Source organism: Lithobates pipiens, unplaced genomic scaffold (genome assembly GCF_037356315.1).
Source record: "Lithobates pipiens isolate NorthernLeopardFrog02 unplaced genomic scaffold, aLitPip1_a1.2 Scaffold_16, whole genome shotgun sequence".
Lineage (NCBI taxonomy): Eukaryota > Metazoa > Chordata > Amphibia > Anura > Ranidae > Lithobates > Lithobates pipiens.
Genome location: NW_027507748.1, coordinates 651502236 through 651527828, shown reverse-complemented (window position 1 = coordinate 651527828; position 25593 = coordinate 651502236). Strand labels below are relative to the sequence as shown.

Here is a 25593-nt window from a genome sequence, read left to right as displayed (position 1 = left end):
CAATTATTTTATTGTGCCTTAAAAAAAGAAAACAAATACAATTAGACATGCTATCTGCCAATAGAACTTACCGTATATACTCGAGTATAGGCCGACCCGAATATAAGCCGAGGCCCCCAATTTACCCCCAAAAAACTGGAAAAAATTATTGACTCGTGTATAAGCCGAGGGTGAGACATGCCTGTCCATCCCTGTGTGTCCGTCCATCCCTGTGGGTCCATCCATCCCTGTGTGTGTGTCCATGCATCCGTGTGTGTGTGTGTGTGTGTGTGTGTGTGTGTGTGTCCATGCATCCGTGTGTGTGTGTGTGTGTGTGTGTGTGTGTGTGTGTGTGTGTGTGTCCGTGCAGCCTACCTGTGTCCAGCCTGCCTGTGTCCGTCCAGCCTGCGTCCCGTCCAGCCTGCGTCCCGTCCAGCCTGCGTCCCGTCCCGGCCCGGCCCGGCCCGGCCCGTCCCGGCCCGTCCCGGCCCAGCCCGTCCTGTCCCGAGCCGAGCCTCCGTCCTTCAGCTCTTCGTCGGCGGCCATTCTAGGATTCAAAAGCCGCGCCTCCGTCGGTGATAGGCGGAACACTCAATTTCCCACTGACTGCTGTTCCGCCTATCGGATGTCCGTGATAGGCGGAACACTCAATTTCCCAGCAGCCTGTGTTCCGCCTATCACGGGCATCGTCTCATCCTCGTTCGTAGTACGAGGATGAGACGATGCCCGTGATAGGCGGAACACAGGCAGCTGGGAAATTCAGTGTTCCGCCTATCACAGGCGAAGGCGGAGCCGGAGGCGCGGCTTTTGAATTCTAGAATGGCCGCTGTCTGTCTGCTCGACACGCTGATCGAGCGGGCAGACAGCGATGACTCGAGTATAAGCCGAGGGGGGCACTTTCAGCCTCAAAAAAGAGGCTGAAAATCTCGGCTTATACTCGAGTATATACGGTAACCAAAAAGGCATTCTATGCAATCCAAAAATATAAAAAATATAACAAATCAAATCATTATTATTCAACCAAAAAAATAAAATAAAAGCCTCATGCATGTGTCCTGCTTTTTGAAAGCAGGGGTCCGTCATCCAGAGATAATACCGAAAATCATCTGGATTATTCTCCTGGAGCTCCCGCAGCAAAGGTATATGACATAATTGGTCATGATTAATAAAGCAACCAATTTTTGGTCCAATAACTCCTCCTCTTCCTTCTCTTCCTGTTCCTGGACTGGACTTGGGTCAAAGGAATAACTCCAAGGCCAATAATAAATAACACGTTATCTCCTCCGATCCCTCTGATCCCGCAACATGTCTGGTTGATGAACGGCTGCTCAGAAACGAACTGAAAGCATGAAATGAAAAATACGAACTAAAAAGCGCTAAATGAAAAGCGCGAAATAAAGAACGCGGAATGAAAAACGCGAATCAACACTCATCAAACTTCTTCTAACACGGAATTTGCAGAAGGAGCCCAAGGAGCATAAGAGCTGAAAAAACACGTAATACGCCACTACGTTCGTGTTTGTTGGCCGACAATTCCTTGCCATTTGTATGCAACACAAATTCCAGGCACACGGCTTTGGACAAAAGTCAGAGGTTTTGTCTGCGGAAAATCCAATCATGTGTACGAGGTTTTACTCTGCCTTTCTCTTGCTCAGCTTCTTCCAGTGTGGTCCTTTTCCATACAGGTGATCTGGGGCAGGTTTTCTGACGAAATAACTGCTTTCTGTGTGGTTACATTAAACTCATACTGTGTCTGACCATTCAGGAAATACAATAACCCTAAAGACAAACATAACAGAAAAAATAAATACAAATATAACAATAAAGAGAACCTGTCACCGGCTTAAAAAAAGCAGGCAGACACAAGTATTTTCGAGTGTTAAATTACAGTCTGTGCTGGTCCAGCTCCTCCATCCCTCCCATAACTTCCCTACATTAGCTGTCATGTAGTCTGCATATAAAAAGATTTGTAATGTAAAAATGTTATTCTTTATTAACAATTAAAATCATGATGCAGTTTAAAAGATTGCAATCAATTAACATCAAGGGTTTTTATATAGCACGTAAACTTTCTTCAGGATCAGTCTTTACCAGTACCTCAACGTGTTTCAACTCATAACAAGTCTTCATCAGGAGCTAAAAAATATGTTCTGGAATACAAAAATGAATAAATACCCACAATATCCACAGAAGACAAAAAACAATATCTACAGGAAACAGGTTGTAAATCAACCAGTTATTTCAATTACTTACACAGAACCCAATGATGCATAGATAAGATAGAATGGAAGTAAATCCGAGGAAAACCAAAAAAAAGGGGCAAGTCTGATGCATTGCAAGGGATACTGGGCCCAGCAAAAAGGAATAATGATTTAGTAGCGCCATTAAAGAACTATACGGTTCCCCAGTAAGCTCACCTGCTGTAAGACAAAAAGGAGAGGCTTTGGATGGTAGGGCTGGTGAGTACTAGATGAAAAAAGAATACCAATGAAAGAGTGGGATCACCACATGGTCTCGACTTGAGGCCCAACACATGCAGCAATGACAAAGAAAGGTGCTGCAGACACTATATACAGTATGCAGACTCCAGTTCATCAGCTGACCGAAGGTCACCAATGAAAATGCAGGATTATTTGTCCAGTCGGGGAGTAAATTGGTGAAATGAATCAGTTGGGTTATGGGAGGAATAGAAAAGAAAGACCTCCCATGGCATCCCCCACTCACAGTTACCCCAGGCAGCGTGTCCTGATCTGGCAGGAGACAATGGGATGACGGCCCACGTCACTTCTGGAAGCGCTCCAAATTTACTCAACGATTAGACAAGTAATCCTGCATTTTCATTGACGATCTTCAGTCAGCTGATGGTTCGGAGTCTTCATATATAGAGTCTGCAGAACCATTATGTGCCATGGCTGTGTGCCTTGGGCCTATGTCGAGACCATGTGGTGATCCCACTCGTTCTTTGGAATTTCTCTTTTCATCTAAATCAGGAAGATGGCTTGTTTTTGAGTACATATATTTTCTTCATCTTTTTTGATGATTTTTTGGATGTTTTTTGTTTTCAGAGGTTAATTACCTTACCAGCCCTACCATCAAAGACCTCCCCTTTTTTGTCTTCGGGTGAGCTCACTGGGGGAACTTATATTTTTTTAATGCCTATTTTGTACAATATGATTTATTTATACTTTGACTCTATAATTACACAGTCATACTGTATATGTTGCCACTAGATTGTTATTTCTTTTTGCTTTTCAAGGCCTTTTTTCTGGGTCCACATCCCTTACACTGCATTATACTTTCCCTTTTTTTGGTTTTCCTTGGATTTACATACCTTCTATCTTATATATGCATCATTGGGTTCTGTGTAAGTAATTTAAATAATTGGTTGATTTACAACCTTTTTCCTGTTTAATATTTTTTTTTCTCTTCTTTGAATACTGTGGGCATTATTTCATGTTTATATTGAAGAACATATTTTTTACCTCCTGATGAAGACTCGTTAAGAGTTGAAACGCACTGAGGTGCTTGTACAGACTGATGCTGAAGATGTCTGCATATGATGGAAAGTATGCATGGTATATGTTAATAGATTGCAATCTTTTAAACAGCATCACAATTTTAATTGTTAATTACTAAAGAGTTAAATTTTTATATTAAAAATCTTTTCATAGGTTTGCTTGGTTACATAGTTACATATAGTTACAAAGTTAGTCGGGTTGAAAAAAGACACAAGTCCACCTAGTTTAACCAAAAAAAAAAAAAAAAAATCATACAATCCCATATACACAATCCTTCACCCACAGTTGATCCAGAGGAAGACGAGAAAACCCCATTAAAGCATGTTCCAATTTGCTCCAGCAGGGGAAAAAAATCCTTCCTGATCACCCGAGAGGCAATCGGATTTTCCCTGAATCAACTTTACCTATAAATGTTAGTACAACTTGGTGCTTGGTACCTATCTAAAGTCCAATTCCATGCTTGTATGATAATATATTAAAGGGATAAGATACCTTATATTATAATTGGCAGGTGAAAGCAATAAGAGTTTAACCTTTTATGTAGCTGTTGGGATAAAAGCCAAGGGGACTACTATAGAGTGTCCCTTGAGTGCCAGCTACGAGTCTGCTGGGCTGCTGACAACACATCGAAGATGGTGGCACCCAGCAGTCTCATGGCTTTTGGATTTTTACATAAGGGAGGCTTTTAAGGGTAAATAACATAAATGCATATACAGGGGTTGATTTACTAAAGGCAAATAGGCTGTGCACTTTGCATAGTGCAATTCCACTCTGCAAGCACAGTGACTCCAGAGCTTAGTAAATGAGCAGAAGCTTTGCTGACTTCCATCATCCAATCATGTTCAAACAAAAAGTGTTTTTTTTATATTTTTCTTGCACGTGATTGGGTATTCTTTGCAAGGTAATTCATTACCTCATTTACTAAGCTCTGGAGCAACTGCACTTTGCAAAGTACACACCCTTTAGTAAATCAACCCCATAGTCCTTGGGGAAGATTTTTCTGAAATTAATGGTGTACTAACAAAGTCTATTTAAAATAGGAAATATCCAACATTTTTTAATCTATTGCTCTACTCATGTCAGATCACAAGTGTGAAGCCATCCAAAAATCCTTTGTCAATACCAACGTTTTGAAAGTCTATATTTTCACAGTGTTAGACGCACACCCTCCACTCCCATATGTAAGTTACTCAGCCACCAAGCACTACATACCCAGAAGTTCAGTTCTTTCACTAGGGCTCTAGTGGCAGGTCAGGAGGGAGAAAGGCAGCATTTGTAAAGTAGGAAAAGGCACCTTGGTGTGCCTGCTATATGCTGCCAATTTTTGTAATCCTACATTTTCTGGAGCTGGAACTGTCACCATATAGTCTGCTAGTATAACACAGCACTGAAAAGGATTTGTTCACTGAATTTTAGTTTGCAATTTCCTATATCTTCTATTTAGGATCACATAAAGATGTATAATAAAAATACAAAAAAAAAGACAAATTTCAAGTTGGTTATTGAGTATTTTTATTATACATCTTTATGTGAGTTGAAGGGTCCTTGATATGGCTATTGGTCGCTTGCATTCTTTTTTCCTCCCATGGCTTTTTCCCTACAGTACCACCCTTTTGCTTTCCACCAAGGAGTCCATAAATATGAACTTCCAAGTGTCTACAAAGTTTTGTTTCTAGTGAAAGTGAGTGTCTCCATTTGGTGGTATAATGTGATAGCTAATATATATATATATATATATATATATATATATATATATATATATATATATATTATATTTGACTGTGGAACTGCAATGTATTATTTACAAACTTATATGTCATTATAAATTTACCAGCAGTTGTTTTCCGTGAAACGCGTAGAGAAACACAGAATTTCTCCATCTTGGATATCTTCCTTTCTATGCAAAATTGTTTATAAAAAATGTATACTGAGAGTTTTGAGTAACTATCATATGGGTGTCTTAGGAGATTTATCTGTATGAGGGTATGAATGTTTTTTTTATACATATGGTTGTTTTGTGGATCCTTGAGCACCACTAACATCCATTATTAGTTTCTAGTATGTGTTTATACATTTGAATGGGAAACTCACCTTAACGTGAGTGCATTGCTACAGCATAATAATGACTTTCCCTATTCCACACCATCTCTTTCTGTACACTGGGCTATGTATTCCATACCACCTCATTCTGTGTTGTACATTTCTGTATTTTTATCTTTCAAAAAGTGTTTCCCAGTGCCAAACCTTTCATCTGATTTTAAAATTTCTTCATTCATAAATGTCAAAAGCCAGTATAAAGAAATAGTAATGGTAAAAAAGCACTTGTAGGTTAAACAAATCATTTTTATTGTACAATTCTCCTTTAAGGGGTCGTGGCAGGGGGCGTGTCCTTTGCCTACATACTTTTACTAATAGGTGTCCCTCGTTCCCATCTCAAAAGTTTTGGCGGTATGCCATACTATGCAAGTCACCTCAGTCCCTATTTAATCACACCCCTTTAAGTCACACCCAATAGTCAGCTCTTTGCAAACCACACAGCATTTTCTTTATCTTGGGAAAGGGGGTCTAACTTATTATTTTGCACACAGGCCCATTGCCTTCAGGAACCACCCCATTCATAATAGGTGAAATATATTAATCCCAATAATACAAATAACTTCTTTATAATATATCAGTACTGTGATCATTTGAAGTATAGTGTATATTCTCAGCTGCAGAAAACGGAAGCTTCCCAGTGAATGGCTGTGCAGCGGGAGTGTGTCAGGTCAAGTTTGATCATTGGAGGAGAGTACACTGAGTTCCCAGCATAGCTAGAGAACCAACCAGTACAGCAGGCACATATCAGGAACATGAATTGTTGGGGTAACAAAGCTTCCATCAGGGTTCACATCAATGAATCAGCATGTGGGCACTTGTCAGGATACAGGCAGATCGGCACATTGTGGCCTGCACCCATTATATTCTCCAAGCACATCACTTCCCTGCTCCTGCCAATTTTGACACAAAACTCTGGTACGTAAAAAGATCTGTGCATGGCTTCCTAGGTTTTTCCTTTAAGATAAGTATATGATAAATGACGACATACCATTTCTCTCATAAGCTGCATCAACTTTTTCTCCAATACCAGGAAACCCATCGCTTATATCTTCAGGGCAGTCTGAGTCCAGTTTTTGCGTTTTCTCATCATAACTGTGCAAGAGAAGCAGTGGTATCAAATTAAATTTAATTATCTTATTTTTACTTTGTGACCAAAAACTAATTCAGGACTTACTGATCAAATCTGAAGAAAAAAAAGAAAAGAAAATCCATATTGCTTTAGTCACATCATTTACGAGTATGCTTTGGGTTTTCAAGAAGAACAGACGTACACAGCCATATGGGGGCACATCTCCTTCTTACTCCTCCAATCAGAATAGTTCTTTCATGTATTATACTGGTTGTAAAATGATCTGTGAATGTGGGAGAGTCTGGTCAGTTACAGAATTCTCTCCCCCATTCACAGATCATGCTACAAGCCCTGTAATCAATGAATGGAGTGGAGAAATAGGAAGGAGGTGGCATGTCCCTATCAAACCATCTGTACTGCTGTTCTCTGTCTGAAGACCTGAAGCTGTTAACCATCATAGTACTGGAAGTACAGAAACAAGAAGAGGACTGGCATCCCTGCAGGAAGGAGGGGCGTATCTGTCAGACCATCTGTACTGCTGTTCTGACTGAAAGCCTAAAGCTGTTAACCATCACAGTACTGGAAATACAGAGACAGGAACAGGGCTTGTATCACTGCAGGAAGGAGGGGGCGTGTCTGTCGGGCCATCTGTACTGCTGTTCTGCCTGAACTCTTTCACCACTTAAGAACCGAGCTTCTTTTTCAGACTCGGTGTTTACATGTTTAAAACAGTTTTTTTGCTAGAAAATTACTTAGAACCCCCAAACATTATATATTGTTTTTTTTTCTAACACCCTAGAGAATGGCGGTCATTTCAATACTTTTTTTCACACCGTATTTGCGCAGTGGTCTTACAAGCACACTTTTTTTGGAAAAAAATCACTTTTTTAAATAAAAGACAGCAGTAAAATTAGCCCATTTTTTTTATATTGTGGAAGATAATGTTACGCCAAGTAAATTGATTCCCAACATGTCACGCTTCAAAATTGTACCTGCTCGTGGAATGGTGTCAAACTTTTATCCTCAAAAATATCCATAAGCGACATTTAAACAATTCTACAGGTTGCATGTTTTGTGGTACAGAGGAGGTCTAGGGCTAGAATTATTGCACTCGCTCTACCGATCGCAGCAATACCTCACATGTGTGGTTTGACTATCGTTTTCATATGTGGGTGCTACTCACATGCGTTCGCTTCTGCGCGTGAGCTCGTTGGGACGAGGTGTTTATTTATTTTTACACTGTTTTAAAACAAAAAAAAATAGATCACTTATATTCCTATTACAAGGAATGTAAACATCCCTTGTAATAGAAAAAAGCATGACAGGTCCTCTTAAATAAGAGATCTGGGGCCAAAAAGTCCTCAGATCTCATATTTGGACTTAAATGCAATAATAAAAAAAAAAATTGTCATTTGAAAAAAATGACATTGAAAAAGTGTGCCTTTAAGAGGTATGGAAGTGTGGCGGAAGTGACGTTTTGATGTCCCATCCACCCTGCTATGGTATAGAGACGGGTGGGGGCCATCTTAGCCTCACTCCATACCACAGACATGACAGGTCCCAATCGCCTCTGCCACTACCGACGGCTCTGGTAAGCGGCGGAGGGTGCGGGAGAGCAGCGGTGGGGTGGCACCTCTCCCGCCACTGATAATGGTGCTCTTGCGGTGAATCCGCTGCAGAGACCACTATTATCGTGCACATGACCGGCGCCTGAAGAGATGGATATCTCGGTTGTGGCAGCAGCTGTTGCCATTACCGAGATATCCCTCTTCAAAAAATGGACATACATCGGTGTGTGCTAGTCTTAAACTGGTTAAGCTCTTAATCATCACAGTACTGGGAGTACAGAGGCAGGAAGAAGGCTGGAAACCCTGCAGGAAGGCTGGCATGTCCCTGTCGGATCATCTGTACTGCTGTTCTGCCTGGTCTCGAAGCTGTTAACCATCACAGTACTGGGAATATAGAGACAGGAAGAGGGCTGGCATCCCTACAGGAAGGAGGGGCTTGTCTCTGTTGGATCATCTGTACTGCTGTTCTGTCTGAAGGTCTGAAGCCGTTAATCATTGCAGCACTTCAGAGATAGGAGGACAGGCAACCCTGCAGTAAAGGTTTCTCCATGATCCAGCTGCCTGCACAACGTGGGGCACCCTTCATTACAGGTAACTGATATGACTAAAGCTGCAGGGTTTTTATATTTTTTTAGCCAAACTTCTGCTTTAACAATTCAATAGGTTTCTAGAAGAAACTCCAAAATAAAAAAAACAAGTCTGGTCAAGAGTAAAAATTATATGTATATAATGTGTTAAAGCGAAGTTCCAGCTGCATACATACTGTAGCTGCTGTCTTTTAATAAGGACACTTACCTGTCCAGGGAGCCCACAATGTTGGCCTCCCGAGGCTGATCAGTCCATTGGATTGGGTGCAGGTGTCACCATTCCAACTAAGGGAAACCGGCAGTGGAGCCTTCACACAACTCTTCCTGAATGGCCCCGTCATTTTCTGGGACACACAAAGGTCCCAGAAGGCAGTGGGGGGAGAAGAGGATGCGACACACTGGGCCGCGGCGAAGCTGGAGCAGAAGTACACAAGGTACTTCATAAAAGGTAAGTAGGGGAAAAAAATAATATCTAAAATTTTGTGGTGAAGGGGTTGTCATTCCTTTAAGATAAAGTTGTAAAAGTGGATGAAACTCCACTTTAAGCCTGTTTGATGGTTGATGCTCCCTTTCATTCAACTGTCCTGACTTCTAACTTGAAACTTGTTCACTGTCCTTGGCTTTTTATGTATATATTTTACAGGCAATGTGTGAAATCAGGCACAAATTACCTAGGTGTTCTACAGAATGCCTGATTTCATACATTGCCCTTAACATATACAAGCAATAGATGCCAGTTCAGGACAGACACAAAAATCAATGATATTGCATTTATCACTACTACATCAATTATTTCATCATTTTATGGTTCTAAAAGTTATTTTTCAATTTCTACCTGCAGCCATCGTGATTTCCAATGCCAGTTACTGTACATGCAACTACAGCTGCAAATACTAACATAAAACAAGGTAAACTGTATAGATCTATTTTGTATATTACAGCAGAAAGGTTTCCTGAATACCAGCGGCATTTATTGGTTGTTCTCACTGAAATGTTTGTGCTAACCCTTTGCACGCTGCTATACTTACCTTACCTATTTCTAGCAAACTTTTGCGTGAAAGCAGGGAATCTTGGTTTGCATATATTGCAATTCATGCTCAAGCTGGCCAGCTGTGTCAAAGTGATCCTTCTCTTGCCAGTCTCGACTGTGCAAATTGCCAAATACTTACTTTCTTTAACCACTTGCCGACCGCCGCACGACGATATACGTCGGCAGAATGGCACGGGCAGGCATATGGGCGTATATATAAGTCCCTGCCTGCCCGCGGGTGGGGGGCCCGATCGGGCCCCCCCCCGGTGCCTGCGGCGGTCGGCATTCCTTCGAGAGCGATCCGGGATGAGGGGGCGGCCATTCATTCATGGCCACCCCCTCGCGATCGCTCTCGACGAATGGAAATCCCCGGTGACATCACTTCCTCTCCTGTAATGTAAACACAGGAGAGGAAGTGATGTATTCTCTCCTCCGTGTCGGTATTTTTCGTTCCGACACCGAGGAGAGCGGATCGGTGAGTTGCACCAACACTCTACACACACAGTAGAACATGCCAGGCACACTCACACCCCCCCTTTACCCCCCGATCACCCCCCCAATTACCCCTGCCCCCCAGTCACAGTGACACCAATGTCATTTTTTTTTTTTTTTTTTTTTTTTTTTTGCATTGGTGTCATTTGTGACTGTAATAACTGTTAGGGCAGTTAGAGTTAGCCCCCTTTAGTTCTAATGTGCCCCCCTAACCCCCCCAATAAAGGTTTAACCCCGTGATCACCCCCCGTCGCCAGTGTCACTAAGGCTGGGTTCACATTGCAGCGGTTTATGAGAACGAATGTGATTCGCACCGCACTGCAGTGCAAATCACATCCGATCTCTGTGCGATTCGAGTTCAGCCATTCGCCGCACCCGCCGCACCCGCCACACCCGCCGCACCCGCCGCAAATTCGCACGGGACCCTTTTTTTGGTCCGCAGCAGAATCGGATCGCATGGGTGTTCACACCATGCGATCCGAGTTTGCAGATCGCACTGCGATATGCGAACTGATCTGGGGGTGTCAGTAACATTTCACTGACACTCCCAGCAGTTCGCATAGGGCAGTGTGAACTGCCGCCGGGAGGCATGCGATGCGGGAACCCGCCGCGGATTCGCGGCGTTTCCGCATCGCTCCAGTGTGTACCCAGCCTAATAAGCGATCATTTTTCTGATCGCCGTATTAGTGTCACAGGTGACGCTAGTTAGGCAGGTAGGTATTTAGGTTCGCCGCAGCTTTTTATAGCGCCAGGGACCCCCATATACTACCGCATAAAGCCCCCTGATTGCCCCCTAGTTAACCCTTTCACCTGTGATCACCATATAACTGTTACAGGTGACGCTGGTTGGTTAGTTATTTTTTTATAGTTTCAGGGCACCCGCCATTTATTACCTAATAAAGGTTTAACCCCCTGATCACCCGGCGGGTGTCATTTGTGACTAATAACTGTTAGGGCAGTTAGGGTTAGCCCCCTTTAGTTCTAAGGTACCCCCCTAACCCCCCCAATAAAGGTTTAACCCCGTGATCACCCCCCGTCGCCAGTGTCACTAAGGCTGGGTTCACATTGCAGCGGTTTGAGAACGGATGTGATTCGCACCGCACTGCAGTGCAAATCACATCCGATCTCTGTGCGATTCGAGTTCAGCCATTCGCCGCACCCGCCGCAAATTCGCACGGGACCCTTTTTTTGGCCCGCAGCAGAATCGGATCGCATGGGTGTTCACACCATGCGATCCGAGTTTGCAGATCGCACTGCGATATGCGAACTGATCTGGGGGTGTCAGTAACATTTCACTGACACTCCCAGCAGTTCGCATAGGGCAGTGTGAACTGCCGCCGGGAGGCATGCGATGTGGGAACCCGCCGCGCATTCGTGGCGTTCCCGCATCGCTCCAGTGTGAACCCAGCCTAATAAGCGATCGTTTTTCTGATCGCTGTATTAGTGTCACAGGTGACACTAGTTAGGCAGGTAGGTATTTAGGTTCGCCGCAGCTTTTTATAGCGCCAGGGACCCCCATATACTACCGCATAAAGCCCCCTGATTGCCCCCTAGTTAACCCTTTCACCAGTGATCACCATATAACTGTTACAGGTGACGCTGGTTGGTTAGTTATTTTTTTATAGTTTCAGGGCACCCGCCATTTATTACCTAGTCTCACTAGTGTACCCCTAAATTTAGGGGTGTCTACTTTCCAAAATGGGGTCATTTGGGGGGGGTTTGTGCCATCTTGGCATTTTATGGCCTTCAAAACTGTAACGCCCTTAGAAAGCCTGAAGGCGGTGCTTGGGTTTCGGGGCCCCGTACGCGGCTAGGTTCCCAAAAAGTCCCACATATGTGGTATCCCCGTACTCAGGAGAAGCAGCAGAATTTATTTTGGGGTGTCATTTCACATATGCCCATGGCATGCGTGAGCAATATATCATTTAGTGACAACTTTGTGAAAAAAAAAAAAAAAAAAAAGTTTGTAATTTTCCCGCAACTTGTGGCAAAATATAAAATATTCCATGGACTCAACATGCCTCTCAGCAAATAGCTTGGGGTGTCTACTTTCTAAAATGGGGTCATTTGTGGGTGTTTTGTGCCATCTTGGCATTTTATGGCCTTCAAAACTGTAATAGGTAGTGAGAAGTGAACTCAAAAATTTACGCCCTTAGAAAGCCTGAAGGCGGTGCTTGGTTTTTGGGGCCCCGTACGCGGCTAGGCTCCCAAAAAGTCCCACATATGTGGTATCCCCGTACTCAGGAGAAGCAGCAGAATTTATTTTGGGGTGTCATTTCACATATGCCCATGGCATGTGTGAGCAATATATCATTTAGTGACAACTTTGTGAAAAAAACAAAACAAAAAAAAAAGTTTGTAATTTTCCCGCAACTTGTGGCAAAATATAAAATATTCCATGAACTCAACATGCCTCTCAGCAAATAGCTTGGGGTGTCTACTTTCTAAAATGGGGTCATTTGTGGGGGTTTTGTGCCATCTTGGCATTTTATGGCCTTCAAAACTGTAATAGGTAGTGAGAAGTGAACTCAAAAATTTACGCCCTTAGAAAGCCTGAAGGCGGTGCTTGGTTTTCGGGGCCCCGTACGCGGCTAGACTCCCAAAAAGTCCCACATATGTGGTATCCCCGTACTCAGGAGAAGCAGCAGAATTTATTTTGGGGTGTCATTTCACATACGCCCATAGCATGTGTGAGCAATATATCATTTAGTGACAACTTTGTGTAAAAAAAAAAAAAAAATTTTTTTTTTGTCATTATTCAATCGCTTGAGGCAAAAAAATAAAATATTCAATGGGCTCAACATGCCTCTTATCAATTTCCTTAGGGGGTCTACTTTCCAAAATGGGGTCATTTGGGGGGGTTTTGTACTGCCCTGCCATTTTAGCACCTCAAGAAATGAGATAGGCAGTCGTAAACTAAAAGCTGCGTAAATTCCAGAAAACGTACCTTAGTTTGTAGATGTGACAACTTTTGCGCAAACCAATAAATATACAATTATTGACTTTTTTTTTACCAAAGACATGTGGCTGAATACATTTTGGCCTAAATGTATGACTAAAATTGAGTTTATTGGATTTTTCTAATAACAAAAAGTAGAAAATATCATTTTTTTTCAAAATTTGCGGTCTTTTTACGTTTATATCGCAAAAAATAAAAATCGCAGAGGCAATCAAATACCATCAAAAGAAAGCTCTATTTGTGGGAAGAAAAGGACGCAAATTTTGTTTGGGTACAACATTGCATGACCGCGCAATTACCAGTTAAAGCAGCGCAGTGCCAAAGTGTAAAAAGACCTCTGGTCATTTACCAGCAAAATGGTCCGGTCTGAAAGTGGTTAACTACTTCAGTTCTGTGAATGTACATAGTATGTTCAAAGTGAGAAATATTAAGAACAAGCTGATGGCTGCAGTAGCAACCATCAGCTTGTACCTGTTTTCCTCAGCTGGTTTATAGCTGTATAGTAAAAGTGATCCAGGCGACTGTATAGCCACTCTATGATTTTCACAGTGCGGACAGCGTGGTTCCCCCTTCCCCCTCATGTGGATCCCAGGCTCTTCTGCTTTTACTAGGATCACATCAACCAGCTTCAGGAGGCCAAGCAGGAGGATACCAAGAAACATCTGTACCCCAATCTCCTATAAACCAGAAGCAACAATGATTTAGTCACTTCTGGTTTCAGAGTTGTCATTTGAACCAAACAGTGTTCTGTTAGTTGCTTTTGGGGGCAAGAAAGACATTATGGTCTAATAGACAACCAATGTCTCCATAAAGAGTACATACCACCTGCCCAATGTTATCAAAAGGGGGTTTGCTAAAGTGGGAGTAACCCCCCCTTTTTTTTTATACTTTTACCTACAGGTAAGCCTATATAAGATTTAGAAGATATTTACACTATAAGTAGCCGGTGATGTCGCTGACGCATGCGCTCTGAAGGCACATCATACCCGTGCTGTCCTTTCAGAGCTCCCTGATACGATCCGTGACTTGCATGAACATGCCAGAAGACGTGGACAGGAAGGAAGACCAGGTGAAGTCCTATCAGCGGCGACAGCGCGCTGCTGGAAGGCTTCGATCTAGGGTAAGTATTTATAATGTTCTAGCATGCGATGCATACTATCACATTAGGCAATTGTCTTGCAGGGATAAAAAAAAAGAAAAGAAAAGTGTGGTTTACTTCCGCTTGCAATTACATTTAAAACATAAATAAAATAAAAAAAGTGTTAAGTAGATATAATAAAATAGTTACAAAACAAACACGTAATTAAATGTATCCCCTTTTGCCCTGCACACACCCACAAATGCAAGTGCATGCACAGGGTACGCATGTGTAAGTAAACCTTGATTGCACCACATGTGATGTGTCACCACTAGCATCTGAGTGACAGCAATCATTTTAATAATAATAACTCTAAACAGATTTGCTGTAAAGGCTTTTAAAGAGGAGATTTTTGGGTACCATCGTTATATATATATATATATATATATATATATATGTCACGTGCGCACTGCGCACATCATTTTAAGACTTTGCATGTTTGGTATCTATTTACCAAAACATTGAATGTTATATTGTGTTCACTAAAATGCATTTTATTATATTATTTCCTGAAAATATTCATTTGATAAATATTTGTGCAAATATTAAAATAAAAAAAATATAAAATTGCAACTGCTATCTTTTTATTCTACAGAGCCACAGGGGCCTCTGCTTTCAGAACATACACTGTATTGTAAAAAGTATTGGGACACCTGCCGTTACATGTAAATAAACTTTAAACGCATCCCAGTCTTAGTCTGTAGGGTTCAATATTGAGCTGTCTATCCTTTGCAGCGATAACAGCTTCAACTCTTCTGGGAAGGCTGTCCACAAGGTTTAGGAGAGTGTCTATGAGAATGTTTGACCATTCTTCCAGAAGCGCATTTGTGAGGTCAGGCACTGATGTGGACAAAAAGGCCTGGCTCACAGTCTCCGCTCTAATTCACCCCAAGGTGTTCTATCAGGTTGAGGTCAGGACTCTGTGTAGGCCAGCCAAGTTACCCCACCCCAAACTCACTCATCCATGTCTTTATGGACCTTGCTTTGTGCACTGGTGCCCAGTTATGATGGAACAGGAAGAGGTCATCCCCAAACTGTTCCCACAAAGTTGGGAGCATGAAATTGTCCAAAATGTCTTGGTATGCTGACATCTTAAGAGTTCCCTTCACTGGAACTAAGGGGCCAAATCCAACCCCTGAAAAACGAATGCACTTCTGGAAGAATGGTCAAACATCCCCATAGACACACTCCTTAATGTTCATGTGCGTGTAAAGGCAGGTGTCCAAATACTTTTAACACTATGGTGTATATAATGGTATGGGGGTTTTATGTCATTTTATGGCCAAAAATGCAGATTTTTACATCTGCGCAAAAACATTTAAAAATTGCTCTAGAGCAGAAGTGGATGTGAATCAAAAAAATAAATAATTTTTTTTGCAGAAATTTGCTGGAAATATGTAAGGATGTTGAGAAATGTGCAAAGGGTCAATTCAGAGTCTTATAACATGTAATCATCCCTTTAGCACCTGTTGGAGCTATATATATATATATATATATATATATATATATATATATATATATATATATATATGTAGCACTAACCCCCGAAGGAGCTGTTGGTTTTTGTTGGGCGTACCGTTACCTCACCTGGTCACTGTGTCCGTCTTAGGGGTCCCGTTGTAGAGTGGATTAAAGAATGTTAGCTCCAACACTTAGTCCTTTTTCCAAATATTTATTTGAAAGAACATGAATTTTGCAATAGAGGGATAGAGGGTTAAGGGAGATTCAGGTACCTTGTAATTGCGGGTTAGAGGTATTTCCTTGATCTGGAGGACAAATGGTTTCCACAGGCTGGATCTAGCAACCACTGGATAGGCCTCTCTCACTGACCTAGCAGCCGATGAGATGCTCGGACAAAGTCTCTGCCACAGACTTGTCAATTCAACTGAATCGTTGTGCAATCCTCTGCCACAGGAAAGCACAACCAGCAACTTGTAAAAATTAAAGAGCTGTCACACAGTACCAGTTTCTTTCAGCCAGTCTGGTGGTACTGTGTGGTAGGTGACCTGGGATGCGTCCTCCAACTGAGTCTCCAGGCTCTTCCAGAGATACCAGCCTTGTTGCTCAGTCCTCTCCTGAAAAAGTCCTCCCTGGGATCCTCCAGTCACCCAGCTTCTCCCCGCAGGCAAGACAGCATGGGACCATCCCTGGATCGGTAGGCCCCAATACTCCTGGGCCTACCCTTCATTTGCAAAGCCTCAGGCCAGCCGGCCCCAAGATATAAAGGAAGACAGCACAGCCTGTACCTTAAGTACCCTCACCCAGAATGCACAGCGGGTGAACCACTCCCACCAGGCTGTTTCTGAGTAAAATGGGTACCCAATGCATTTAGCCTGTTGCATTTCTAATACCTACTGGTGGTGACAGCAACACCCACGGTCAAGTGGAAACTAACACAACCCAGCTGAACTGGTACAGAAACCAGAACTTTAGTATAATTAGTCTGAGCCAAACTGCAGCTTCAGACAAACTTAAATTTACAAAAATTAATAGCGTCTGTATTGAAAATACCAGCGCTACATTATATTCCCGGGTTTTCAGGGAGTTCCGCCTTGAATCCGGTGACGTCACCAGACTCCTCCCCCTTCCCCAAGTGCCTCCGTCTGCTAACGAAGGAAAGGGGGGAGGAGTCCTGTGACGTTGAAGTTTCTGATTGAACGTAATGTGTACGGGGGAGGAGCTACACATGACACCACCTGCTGCTGCCCTACGGAACTAACATGATTGTCGGCTTTACCTGCTGTGTTTTTATCATTTTTATGTGAGTAGTTTGTGTTTGAACACAAAAATTAAATCTTATACTTAAGCGGTGAGCACTTAGATCTTTTCTTTCTACCCATGACCTGAGATTGTGAGAGAAGTTTATGGTCGGTATTAACCCTTTTGATACCCGCATGCATGACCACCTGTTTGCACAGGGGTCCATGCCATAAGGTGAGAGTGATTAGTTAGACCGGAGGGGGAGGGATTGTCACGCTACGGTGGGGAAAAAAAATATTACTTACGTCAGTGCTACAGTTTGAATTTAAAACGTTTGTGTGAACTGTGAAGTTAAGTCATGGATTGTGTAAACTAACTAGTGTCAGGTGATTGTATATAGTGTTTACCACATTTACCACTGAGGCCGCGTACACACGGGCGGACTGTTGGCTCAACTTTGTCCGCTGAACAGTGTTTCAGCGGACAGTCCGCTCGTGTGTGGGGCTTCAGCGGACAGTTTCAGCGGACAGTTTGACGAACAAAGTTTTTCGGAAATTCCGAAAAACTGTCCGCTGAAACTTGGTTTGAGCGAACAGTCCGCCCGTGTGTAGGCTACTTTCGAAATGAGCAAACTGTTCCCGCTCGGAGGGAAGTCTGCTCATTTCGAGCGCGTGTGCAGGTAGGCGGGGCCCGGGACGGAGACGTCGCGGGCTCCGCCGCCTGGAATGGACTTAAAGGGGAACCCCAACGCCGAAAAAAATCGGCGTGGGGGTCCCCCCAAAGTCCACAACAGACCCTTGTCCGAGCACGCTACCCGTCCGGCCAGGAAAGGGGGGCGAGCGAGCGCCCCCCCCTCCTGAGCCGTACCAGGCCGCGTGCCCTCAACATGGGGGGTGCCTTGGGGAAGGGGGGCCCCCCCACCCCAAAGCACCTTGTCCCCATGTTGATGAGGACAAGGGCCTCTTCCCGACAACCCTGGCCGTTGGTTGTCGGGGTCTGCGGGCGGGGGGGCTTATCGGAATCCGGGAGCCCCCTTTAATAAGGGGGCCCCCGGATACCGGCCCCCCACCCTATGTGAATGAGTATGGGGTACAATGTACCCCTACCCATTCACCTGTAAAATAAAAGTACACAAAAAAAACACAACATACGAGATAAAATATTTTATTGCACAGCTCTGGGGGTCTTCCGTCTTCGGGGGTCTTCTCACCGGACTCCTCCGCTATCTTCTTGTAGCTCTTTTGCTAGCGGAGGAGTCCGGCTTTCTTCCTCCCCGCCGCCGGCCTCTTCTCCCGACTTCGGGGGTCTTGTCCCCCTCTTCGGTTCTTCTGCCGGGCCACCGCGCCTTCTTATAGCTCTTTTGCAGGCGGTGGCCCGGTCTTCTGTCGCCGCTGTCGCCGCCGCCTTCCGTTCTTGTTCTTCTTCTTGTTCTTCTTGTTCTTCTCCAGGAGATGTTGACACATCGCTCTCTCCGGCCGGAATGCCAGAGCCGCGCTGTGCGGCCACTTATATAGTGACAATGGGGCGGTGTCACATGGTATATGTCACATGGGTTGGTCACATGGGTTGATGTCACATGGGGACTATGACATCGTAAGGGGGCGGGGTCACCATGTGACCAACCCATGTGACATATACCATGTGACACCGCCCCATTGTCACTATATAAGTGGCCGCTCAGCGCGGCTCTGGCATTCCGGCCGGAGAGAGCGACGTGTCAACATCTCCTGGAGAAGAACAAGAAGAACAAGAAGAAGAACAAGAAGAAGAACAAGAAGAAGAACAAGAACGGAAGGCGGCGGCGACAGCGGCGACAGAAGACCGGGCCACCGCCTCTAAAAGAGCTATAAGAAGGCGCGGTGGCCCGGCAGAAGAACGGAAGGCGGCGACAGAAGAACGGAAGGCGGCGACAGAAGACCGGGCCACCGCCTGCAAAAGAGCTATAAGAAGGCGCGGTGGCCCGGCAGAAGAACCGAAGAGGGGGACAAGACCCCCGAAGACGGAAGACCCCCGGAGCTGTGCAATAAAATATTTTATCTCGTGTGTTGTGTTTTTTTTTTGGGTACTTTTATTTTACAGGTGAATGGGTAGGGGTACATTGTACCCCATACTCATTCACATAGGGTGGGGGGCCGTTATCCGGGGGCCCCCTTATTAAAGGGGGCTCCCGGATTCCGATAAGCCCCCCGCCCGCAGACCCCGACAACCAACGGCCAGGGTTGTCGGGAAGAGGCCCTTGTCCTCATCAACATGGGGACAAGGTGCTTTGGGGTGGGGGGGGGCGCGCGGCCCCCCCTTCCCCAAGGCACCCCCCATGTTGAGGGCACGCGGCCTGGTACGGCTCAGGAGGGGGGGCGCGCTCGCTCGCCCCCCTTTCCTGGCCGGCCGGGTAGCGTGCTCGGACAAGGGTCTGTTGTGGACTTTGGGGGGACCCCCACGCCGATTTTTTTCGGCGTTGGGGTTCCCCTTTAAGTCCATTCCAGGCGGCGGAGCCCGCGACGTCTCCGTCGCGGGCCCCGCCTACCTTGACACGCACTCGAAATGAGCGGACTGTTGCCTCGTGTGTGGGCGAGTCCGCTCATTTCAAAAGTTGCGCGGACTTAGTACGACGAACAAAGTTTGCCGTATTTGTCCGCTCAAAAAGTGCCGTGTGTGGGCGTGTTCGTTCATTCAAAAGTTTGAGCGGACTGTTTGACGAACTTAGTTTCGGCAGACAGTCCGCCCGTGTGTACGCGGCCTCACTTATGCAGAGTTGAAATGCAAGGAGATCAGCTAAAAGTAGTTGAATCTGTATGTGCGTTATAATTAATCGAAATTAGTCGATTAATCGATTAAAAATAAAATTGATTAATCGACCACAACATTTTTAATCAGTAACAGCCCTAATATATATATATATATATATATATATATATATATATATATATATATATATATATACACACATATACAGGCATAACCCACTTTTAAGTACACAATGGGATATATTTACTAAAGCTGGAAAGAGCAAAATCAGGCTCACTTATGGATAAAAACCAATGATCTTCAAGGTTTTATTACAGGCATACCCCACTTTTAAGTACGAAATGGGGTTTATTTACTAAAGCTGGAAAGTTCAAAATCAGGCTCACTTCTGCATAGAAACCAATGAGCTTCCAGGTTTTATTACTAAAGCTTAATTGAAGAAGCTGAGGTTAGAAGCTCATTGATTTCTATGCAGAAGTGAGCCTGATTTTGCACTTTCCATCTTTAGTAAATAAACCCCATTGTGTACTTAAAAGTGGGGTATGGCTGTATATATAACGTTTGTGCACAGACATTGATCCTGCATTTCTATTGTGTGTTCTCATTACCTTTAGTTGCCCTAAATATTTTAATTAAAAGGAGAAGACCAGCCTGAGCTTATTTGGCTGGGCTTCTCCTATAGGTCACAGAAGTGCAATTCATTTTGCACTCCTGTGACCCGTTTTCAGCAGAGAGCGGTCTGCAGTCCGCTCTTTGCTGACATCACCAAGATCAGTTCAGACACTGCATCATCCAGACTTTGGAAGTCTGGATCCACCATGAGCCTGGACTGATGGCAGACTCAGCGCTCCAATGAGCGTGGAGTAGCAGAGCTGGAGAGATGCTGACTGATGAGCAGCAGCAGCTCAGGGAGGTGAGAGAACCGAGCCATCGGCGGTGTTCGGTGGCTCGGTTCTCAGTGGGGGACAGATGCAGAATTGAACTGATGCTGCATTCACCTAGGGAAGTATAAATATGGGATAAAAGAAATCCCATACTTCTTTTAACATATTGGGCACAAGATAGTTCATCATACACCTGACTGGTGTTATTTTTTTCATTACAATAATTTATTATTTATTTTTTAGCTGGACTTACCTCCAGTACTGCTCGTCCACGAAAAAATATGTTTTATGCCTTTTGTGATCATGGAAAGCGGCATCAATTTTCTGTACAGAGGCAGAGAAACCCATCTCGGAAATATCCTTGGGAGAGTCTTTGGTAAGTTTATGATTAGTCATATTCCAGTACTGATTATCTAGGCAAAATAAAAAAAAACTGTGTTTACTTAGGCCTCATTCACACCTGTGGCAGTCTCTACTGCCCTCCTGAAAAGTGATGTACGTTGGACCGCTTTTCAGTTTTCAGGGGGTGGTATAACAGCAGCTGCTGGTTATTCAGGAGGCAGCAGTATCCCTTTTCTTGACAGAGAAACAGGAATGTTTATGTAAATGCTGTGTCACAACAGCAATCCAAGCATTTCTCTTGCAGTTGTGGCTTGGCCCCATTCACTTAAATAGGTTTCATTTGGCCACTAATTAAAAATGTAAGTGGACCAAGCATCAGATATACATGTGCACCTACATAGATTGAACTGAATGGACCGTTGTCTTTATTCAACCTTATCTACTATGTAACTATGTAACCATGTTAAATGCCCAAATGATACAAATACACACACAGACTTTATGTAAAAAAAGCCCCACTTTATATACTGTATATATATATATATATATATATATATATATATATATATATATAAACATAATAAAACATTACCGACAATACAAAAATGTGAAAAAAATGGCGTGGGAGTCTCACTCTGGTATGGATTGTGAGGAGAACCCCCACACCATAATTAAAAAGAATAAATAAATTGGGGCAGCCCCAAAGCATCCACCATGTTGAGGGAACGTGGCCTGGTATGGTTCGGAGGGGGGGAGGGGGGGCGCTTGCTCGTCCCGACCCCTTACTGGCCTGCTTGGATAAAGGTCTGGTATGGATTTTGGGGGGACAGGACCCTACACAATTATTTATTTTTATTTTTGGTGTGGGGGTTCCCCTCAAAATCCATACCAATACCCTCTCCTGAACTATACCAGGCCACATTCCATCAACATAGGGGGGAGGGTGCTTTGCGGCGCTGCCCCCTCAAAGCACCTTGTCCCCCTATTGATGGGGACTGGGGATGAGCCGATTACCCCCCAGTTCGGTTTGCATCAGAACATGCAAACAGGCAATAAATTCAGTCGAGCATCCGAACACTGTTAAAGTCTATGGGACTCGAACATGAAAAATCTAAAGTGCTAATTTTAAAGGCTTATATGCAAGTTATTGTCATAAAAAGTGCTTGGGGACCTGGGTCCTACCCCAGGGGACATGTATCAATGCAAAAAAAGTTTTAAAAACTGCAGTTTTTTCAGGAGCACTGATTTTAATAATGCTTAAAGTGAAACAATAAAAGTGTAATATTACATTACTTTAAATTTCGTACCTGGGGGGTGTGTATAGTATGTATGTAAAGGGGCGCATGTTTCCCATGCTTAGAACTGTCCCTGCACAAGGTGTCATTTCTGAAGGAAAAAAAAGTAATTTAAAAGCACCCGCGGCTATAATGAATTGTCGGCTCCCGGTAATACAGACGAGAACAGTCATTGAAAGACATTGATTAAAAAAAATAATAATGCATGGGGGTCCCCCTAAATTCAATTACCAGGCCCTTCAGGTCTGGTATGGATATTAAGGGGAACCCCGCATCAAAAAAAAAAAACCTGGCAGGCCGCAGGAAAAGAGGGTGCTCGCCCCCCCTCCTGAACCGTACCAGGCCACATGCCCTCAACATTGGGAGGGTGCTTTGGGGATAGTCCACAAAAGCACCTTGTGGAAGGCCCCTTTAACAAGGGGACCCCCAGATTCCGATAAGCCCCCCACCAGCAGACCCGCACAACCACAAGGCAAGGGTTGTGGGGATGAGGCCCTTGTCCCCATCAACATGGGGACAAGGTGCTTTGGGGGCTACCCCCAAAGCACCCTCCCAATATTGAGGGCATGTGGTCTGGTACAGTACTTTTCCTGCGGCCTGCCAGGTTGCATCCTCGGATAAAGGGGTCTGGTATGGATTTTTGGGGGGAACTCCACGCCATTTAAAAAAAACCTAAAGGGCCTGGTAACTGAATTGGGGGTACCCCCACGCTTTTTTTTTTTATCAATGACTTTCAATGACTGTTCTCTGTATTACCAGGGTCCGACAATTCATTATAGCCGCGAGTGCTTTTAAATGACTTTTTTTCCTTCAGAAATGACGCTTTGTGCAGGGACAGTTCTAAGCATGGGAAACAAGCGCTACTTTACAGGCATACTATACACACCCTCCAAGTATGAAATTTAAAGGGGAATATATAACTTTTATTGTTTCACTTTAAGCATTATTAAAATCACTGCTCCCAAAAAAACGTCAGTTTTAAAAAAAAAAAATTGCATTGATACATGTCCCCTGGGGCAGGACCCAGGTCCCCAAACACTTTTTATGACAATAACTTGCATATAAGCCCTTAAAATTAGCACTTTAGATTTCTCCCATAAACTTTTACAGGGTGTTCTGTGGCTTTTTCGAATTTGCCACGAACACCCCAAATTGTTCGCTGTTTGGCGAACAGGCGAACAGGCAATGTTCGAGTCGAACATGAGTTTGACTCGAACTTGAAGCTCATCCCTAATGGAGACATGGGCCTCTTCCCCACAACCCTAGCCGGTGGTTGTGGCGATGTGCATGAGGGGGGCTTACCAGAATTTGAAAGCTCTTAAATAACTAAGGGGCACCTGTAACATCGCTGTTAGACCCAAAGGGCCTGATATGGCTTGTCCCCCCATCCCGTATTTTTTCACATTTTTGTATTGCCAGCAATGTTTTTTTTTAACATTCAGCTGCCAGTGAGGAAGCCCGCTGACAGCTGATGACTCATCTGTTGTTAATGACGCAGCAGCTAAAAAAAACTCTGCTACTTAAAGTGGAACTAAACTCCCTCAATCAACATTAACTATTTTAATCCTTATGCTGCTAGCATTATTAAATAAATAGGACGGTGTATTATATTTACTTGTTTTAAACTTTTTTTATTTTTATTTTTTTACATACATCCCAGGAGTCTTCATGGCCATTTTTTTTCTTCTTTAACCTGAAGATGAGGAGAAGGGGCTTTCTCAGCTTAGCTCCTGCCTGCATGCCTGAGCTAAGGGCAGATGGATCCCAGGAAGTAAATGCTACATAAATCATCTGCCCTTACTCAAGATGGCCTTAGCTAGAAATGCTGGGGGGGGTCCAAAGTGATTTCTCAACAAAATAAAGCATGGATAGATGGATGGATAGGTGAGTACACTTTGAATATTAAAAATGAATTAAATGGTGTTTTCAGTTTGTAGTGCTCAGATACAGTGCAGTTCCACTTTAAGATAACAAACATTCATTGTTTTTTTCAGTACAAACAGAGCTTTTTCTTGGCAATATTTTATTTTCTATGCAATTTACAGACAAAGAAGTGTAACAAAAGGATAAACAAATGCATTTTTTTCTAGACTGAATAGTGTTCCTTTTAAAACAATAAATGTCCCTTTTAAAAGCACCCTTTTTCTATAATTTGTCCAGTTTATAATGACACAAAGTCGTTGTTTCTATTATGCCGCGTACACACGATCAAACAATCCGGTGGAAAAGTCCGGCAAACTCAAGTTCCCCAAACAATCCCCCCGTGTGTAGCCTCCGGCATACTTTTTTGACCCGAAAGTACAGTGGACTTAGAATGCCGTGTTGCACTCCAATCTTCCCGCCGGACTCGCATTTCGGCGGACAATCCGGCCGTGTGTATGCCAGTCCGCCGTACTTTTGAAATGAGCGGACTTTTCCCGCCCGGAGAAAAGTCCGCTCATTTTGAGCGGGTCTCCAGGTAGGCGGGGCCCGCGAAGGAGACGTCACTGGCCCCGCCGCCTGGTATGGACTTAAAGGGGAACCCCAACGCCGAAAAAAATCGGCGTGGGGGTCCCCCCCAAGTCCACAACAGACCCTTGTCCGAGCACGCTACCCGGCCGGCCAGGAAAGGGGGGGCGAGCGAGCGCCCCCCCTCCTAAACCGTACCAGGCCGCGTGCCCTCAACATGGGGGTGCCTTGGGGAAGGGGGGGCCGCGCGGCCCCCCCACCCCAAAGCACCTTGTCCCCATGTTGATGAGGACAAGGGCCTCTTCCTGACAACCCTGGCCGTTGGTTGTCGGGGTCTGCGGGCGGGGGGCTTATCGGAATCCGGGAGCCCCCTTTAATAAGGGGGCCCCCGGATACCGGCCCCCCACCCTATGTGAATGAGTATGGGGTACAATGTACCCCTACCCATTCACCTGTAAAATAAAAGTACAAAAAAAACACAACACACGAGATAAAATACTTTATTGCACAGCTCCGGGGTCTTCCGTCTTCGGGGGTCTTCTTACCGGACTCCTCCGCTATCTTCTTGTAGCTCTTTTGCTAGCGGAGGAGTCTGGCTTTCTTCCTCGCCGCCGGCCTCTTCTTCCGACTTCGGGGGTCTTGTCCCCCTCTTCGGTTCTTCTGCCGGGCCACCGCGCCTTCTTATAGCTCTTTTACAGGCGGTGGCCCGGTCTTCTGTCGCCGCCGCCGCCGCCTTCCGTTC

The 25593-nt window shown here is 44.3% G+C and overlaps 1 pseudogene; it reads right to left on the bottom strand.

Moving 5' to 3' along the window:
• Window positions 1-1026: 1026 nt before the first annotated feature.
• LOC143984503 (stromelysin-1-like) overlaps window positions 1027-25593 on the bottom strand; it is a 56094-nt pseudogene continuing 31527 nt past the window's right edge.